Here is a 6,102-nt window from a genome sequence, read left to right on the forward strand (position 1 = left end):
AGCCATGATGTATATATCTGTGTATGTATATATACATATATATATATATATATATATATATATATGCTAATCTAAACAGCAAAGGTGGATGCCAGGATGAAGTCCTACAGGTGAGTGGATGGGAACAAGAAGAAGGTTTCCGAGGAACGTTGCTGCCCCGAGATCACCATGGTTGCATGACGCACCATGCGCCGCGGACCATGGTCTACATTCCCTTTGTGACACATCCCAACCCTCCGGGATGCGCTGGAAAATTCAGCACAAGTATAATCTGTTTCTCTGATATAAAATGAACTACAGTATTTTATAACACAGTATAGGATATGTACGAGATGACACTTTGGGTATGCCCTTCAGCAAGATGGCGCTGGTTATCGGAACTTTCACTTATACGCAGGCGCACAGGTTTCTGGCATTGAGTTAGCGCGCTTCAGATGACGCAACTTCCTCCCTGCCACCCAGAAGCGCTACACACACAGAGTGTGTACAGTAAACCCTGGCGTTCCACATGGATTATTGTGGACACTGTGCATGCCAGAGCTCCTCCCTCCCTGCTTCACTGAGGTAGCATTAATTAGCACATACACTTGTACACTATTAATATGCATTCCGATATAGACAATTTTTACTGGTTTTATGCACTGAGTTTTATATTAACATAGTAAGGGCTCCCTATGAGTGTGCTGTGAGTCTTTTTATGAACTTGATCTATTTCATCTTAATCACAGATCGTCTGTAAATGTTTTAATTATCATGTCACTGTAACACTAATTGTAATATTGGATGTAAGGTATTTATACTCAGCACTTTGTACCATTTGTTGCTCGACAATGGCCGTGAGAGACGGCCGAAACTTGCATATGTTTGGTGAATATAGCCACACTTTCTTGATATTCCCTGAGTGCTGCTGTCATTCTTTGTTTGTGGATTACCTTGGACTTGTGGACTCAAGTCAACTACAGCTTGCACCACCGCATTTGTTTCCAGTGCTGCCCTTTTTTTTTAAATATATATATATATATATATATATATATATATATATATATAAAGTAGATGTGGAGCAGCACAACCCAAAAAACATCAGACACTTTGGGTACATGGGGCAGACTCAGCTCCTGAACCATCTCCATGCAAGCCCCATAGACTTCCACCCTATGTATACATCAGATGTCAGGAAAGGGGTTTGAGCTGTAAAGATTGTGAAATGGATTTAGCAAAGCAGAAGTTTATTTAGCTAAAATTACTGTCCTAGAACTGGAGCCACATGCAATTGTCTAGTTAAAAATGTATGCTATTAATTCTGCAGGATAGAGAAGTGACAATTATAGCATAGTTACATACCACAGCTCTCCGTGAGATTTTACACAAGAAACCTTGAAATGCATCTAATACACTACTCACTAAATAGGTGATAGTAGATTACTGGAGGCCCCCAAATCCTCACTAACACTGCTTCTCAACAGCCTCCAATGGCCACAAGAATGCGGGAACACTTCTGGGACCGCACCTATGAGACTTTATGGAATACCCTGTTAATATCCCATAATTGATCCAGATGAGGATGATACCCCTTTAATATACCCATCAAAATATATACTCATGTAATCTAGGCAGGAAAGTCAGACACTTCAGCTACATCTTTATTTATTAGGTTGAGATTATTTATGCAAATCAGTTGTTAAAAACCCGAATATGGGTTTATATATTTCTAAACCAAATAGCATATCTCATATAGGGCACTCACTTTTTATTTATTAAGCAACAAGAAAATCTTTTAGGCAAGAAGTAGTGCATCAAATATACAATTACACGGAGCGCAGGAATAGTAACTATGACAACCGTAAAATCAAAATGTCCTTAAGTAAAAGGTCGGTAAAACTGACAATGAAAAAAGGGTTATGTATGGAAGCAGAACTGCATGCACTGAAGCGTAACAGTACTTCATTGTCAGTTTTACTTTTTATATTCTTTTCTTTGAATAAATACAAAATGTCCCGCATTTTCACATTAGAGCTTCATTTTAATGTATTTTAACCAATTGTATGAACTGGAAATAAGGTGTAGGGCTGCCCGTGCACAACTGCACATTGGAATACTTGGAATCCACAAGGATACCAGGATCACCAAGGATCTAAAATATATTTATTTTTGACTTGTATTTAGAGGATCTTGGGAAATAAACAAATTAAATTAATGAGAGGAGAGACTTAGACCATACCTGCACCAATATAAATAAATAAATAATAACAACACTGAGCCGCCATGCCAGGGGCAAGTGGCAGATATGTTTTGGATTTTCTGTAAGGATTTGCACACAAAAAAATCTACAGCGTATTATCAGCCATGTCGAACAGTTTTGTACAAATCTTATCTACACAATATAAAAACTTTCTATGTGGGAATAGAACTAAGATGTCAATTTTTGCTCCAGTGGCATTTGGAGCAAAAATTGACATCTTAATTGCCTATAGCAACCAATCAGATTGCTACTTTAAATTTTCAGAGGCCTTTAAAAAAAAAAAATTAAAAAAATTAAAGAAGAGATCTATAGTGTTGAGCGGCATAGGCCATATTCGAATTCGCGAATATTCGCGAATATATGGACGAATATTCATCATATTCGCGAATATTCGCATATTCGTAATGTTCTCGTTTTATTTTCGCATATGCGAATATTCGCGTGTGCGAAAATTAACATATGTGAAAATTTGCATATACAAAAATTAACATAAGCTAAAATTATCATATGCAAATTTTCGCATATGCGAAAATTCGCACACCAGTCTCACACAGTAGTATTAGAGCCTTCTTACACCACATAAGCTGGAAGCAGAGAGGGATGATCACTGTGATGTGTACTGTGAAAAAAAAAAAAAATATATACGAATATTCGTCATTACGAATATATAGCGCTATATTCGTGAATATTCGCGAATTTGCGAATATGCGATATTCGCGAATAAAATTCGAATTGCGAATATTCGCGAGCAACACTAGAGATCTAATTGGTTGTAATGGGCAACTGCACCATTCTGCCTCTTCACATGTTTTAATAAATCTCCAACTTCATTTGCTGCTGTGTGAAGGGTTCCTTGGTGCCCTGGACAGCTTTGGTTTAAAGGGGTATTCCAGGATTTTTTTTTATTTGCCTATGATACAGGGGCTGTAAAGTTAGTGTAGTTCATAACATATTGTCTGTACTTGTGTGTGACAGTGGACTTGCAATTCTTCTGTGATTTTCGCCCCAACAGCATACAAAATTACTCAGGTCCCAGGTTGCAGTGTGGGTGGGAGAGAGATCATTTTGTAACAGCTGGAGGCACCCTGTGTGTAGGAGGAAGGAAAGTGACCTCACACTAAGGCTTCTTTCACACTACAAAATGACTACGTTTTAAAGATCCGTACGAAGTTCCGTCTGAAAATCATCTAAAAACGGCAGTTACAAAATCCTATACGGCCGTTAGAAAATCCCATTATAGTGTATGGGATTGTTCTAATAGCCGTTTAACCCGTTATAGCCCGTTATCAATAACGGACGTTATTTTGTGACGGAAGATAGTAACGGGAGAAATAGTGCATGCAACTGCTGTTTTTAGCTGATTTTCAGACGGGACTTCGTACGGATCTTTAAAACTGAGTCATTTTGTAGTGTGAAAGAGGCCTAAAAAGGAAGCATGGGATATGTAGTTTCAGAGACCAAACTCCAACAGGAAATAGCCAGTTCACAAAAAGCTAGCCACAGTATTATGGTAATCCCACAACACAACCATTTAGCCCCAGGACAAGCTCAGATCCTTCCTAAGCATGCCCATTACTGCCTGCCAGGTACGTATTAAAATCACCTTATGGTGGATAACCCTTATAATGCCCCCTTCTGATGATGATATTTCTGAAGCCAGATTTTTTTCGATCAGCTGTTGGGATATGCTATGGAAAATCTGCAAAACAAAACTGGAGTAAATTAAGCATCATTTGGTGTGGATTTTATGGTAGATTTTCTTTCAAATTATGGCCAGATTTGAAGAGGAATGTCCGTCCCACTGTAAATCTGACCCATGTGCATTGTGTGGTATGTGGTTTCATGGCAGAATTGTTGTATTACACAAAATAACTACATGTGTTATATGTGGATTTGCTGACATAACAAGAATGTTGTAGATGTGAAAATCTGCAGCATGCTCTAAACTCACAGAAATGGGGTTTTGAAAATAGTATTGTGCTGTAATAGACATTTCAAATCTACCACAAATTCACCAAATGTGAATGTGGTCTAATGGCTTATGCATGCAGCAGGGCAACGTGAGGCTGTACAGCGGCACTGTGGATCTTTGCTACTAAGATATCCTATGGGACACTGTATTATAGGAATAGTCATGTACAGTATAGCTCCACCCATACAATGCTTGTTCAGCTGACAGCTATCTATCTCTCCTGACCCCCCCCCCCATACACACACTCTATAAACATGCACGCTCTCTCTTCTGATCCCTCTACACACATGATTATCATAATATTAATGGGGGATCTCAGACTAATCAAAACTTTTAGGTTAGGGTCCCACATGGCATATTTTGCTGTGTATTTTCTGCATCTGATTTTGCAATGGGTAGGAAAATACGGAATAGCAAATATGCCACATGTGACCCTACCCTTAAAGGGGTACTCTGCTGAAAACATCTTATCCCGTCGAAAAGGATAGGGTATAAGATATTAGACATCACAATCTCTGGCAGCTTCCGTGTTCGTGACGTCACACCATGCCCTCTCCATTCATGTCTATGGGAGGGGGCGTGACGGCTAGTACATAGCTGTCATGCCTCCTCCCATAGAGGTGAATGGAGGAGGTGTGGCTGCTGGCATCACCAGTCATCGAGCGGAGTTCACTCCATGCACTGAAAGACAAGGATGCTGCGCTGAAGATCGTGGTAGTCACCAGCGGCGGGACCCCCACCATCTAACACCTTATCCCCTATCCTTTGTATAGGGGATAAGATGTTTTCAGCGGAGTGCCTCTTAAATGTTTCCATGACATGTCAAAAGGGAAAAAAACACAAAAAAATCTATATCGGCACTTGACAAGGACATAACTATAGGAAATGCAGAGGTAGCAGTCGCACTGGGACAATGGTGCCTAAGGGTGTCCAAAGGCACCTTGGCCCCATATGATAACATTAGTATTATAAATGGCTCAGAGTAAACATGGAGCCCTGATAAAGATTTAGCATTGGGGTCCTAAAGCAACAAGTTACACCTCGAGCGATGGACTGAACATAGTCATTACTAGACTACATTGTGTGGATCTGGTACCGCCACACTGTGGTATATGGTGTCATGCACAGTGGTGTATTTCAGTTTTCTGCTGCCCAAGACCTGGATCCCGCTTCCTCAGCTGGGGCAGAACACGTGACACGTCAGCTGACCCTGACATCAGGGACATCTTCTAGAAGACATGCCTGTGCACTGCACATCTGCTATCAACAGCAGCCAGTGTCTTTAAAGTGAGGGCCCACCTTATCTTAAAGTGGTTACGGCAGCACTTAAGTGAATGGGGAGTGCAAGAGAGTGGGTCAGGGGGAACCGGCTGCCCCCTCCCCCCAAAAAAGGCGGCCCTAGGCTTGATTGGCATGGTGGAAGATACCCCTTTGATCATGCATCACATACATAAGGCTATATTCCCATACATCCATGGTCTCCACACTGTGAACCTCCAGCTATTGCAAAACTACAACTTCCAGCATGCCCGGACAGCCTTTGGCTGTCCGGGCATGCTGGGAGTTGTAGTTTTGCAACACCTGGAGGTCCGCAGTTTGGAGATCACTGTCATACATAAATATAACCTACAAGGTTCCTGCTGCCTGCCCCATTTCTTAGTAAGGTATGATGAGTAGTATTATTGTGCACTCTATGGGGAAGAGTTACCAAAACCTTTCCAGAGGAAAAGTTGCTGAGTTGCCAATAACAACCAATCAGATTTCTTCTTTCACTTTTCAGAGGAATTTAAAAAAAAAATGAAAGAAGCGATCTGATTGGTTGCTATGGGTAACTCAGCACCTTTTTCCTCTGGACAGGTTTTGAGAAATCTCCCCCATGTGTAACGCAGCC

The sequence above is a fragment of the Hyla sarda genome, chromosome 1, assembly GCF_029499605.1.
Source record: "Hyla sarda isolate aHylSar1 chromosome 1, aHylSar1.hap1, whole genome shotgun sequence".
NCBI classification, from domain to species: Eukaryota; Metazoa; Chordata; class Amphibia; order Anura; family Hylidae; genus Hyla; species Hyla sarda.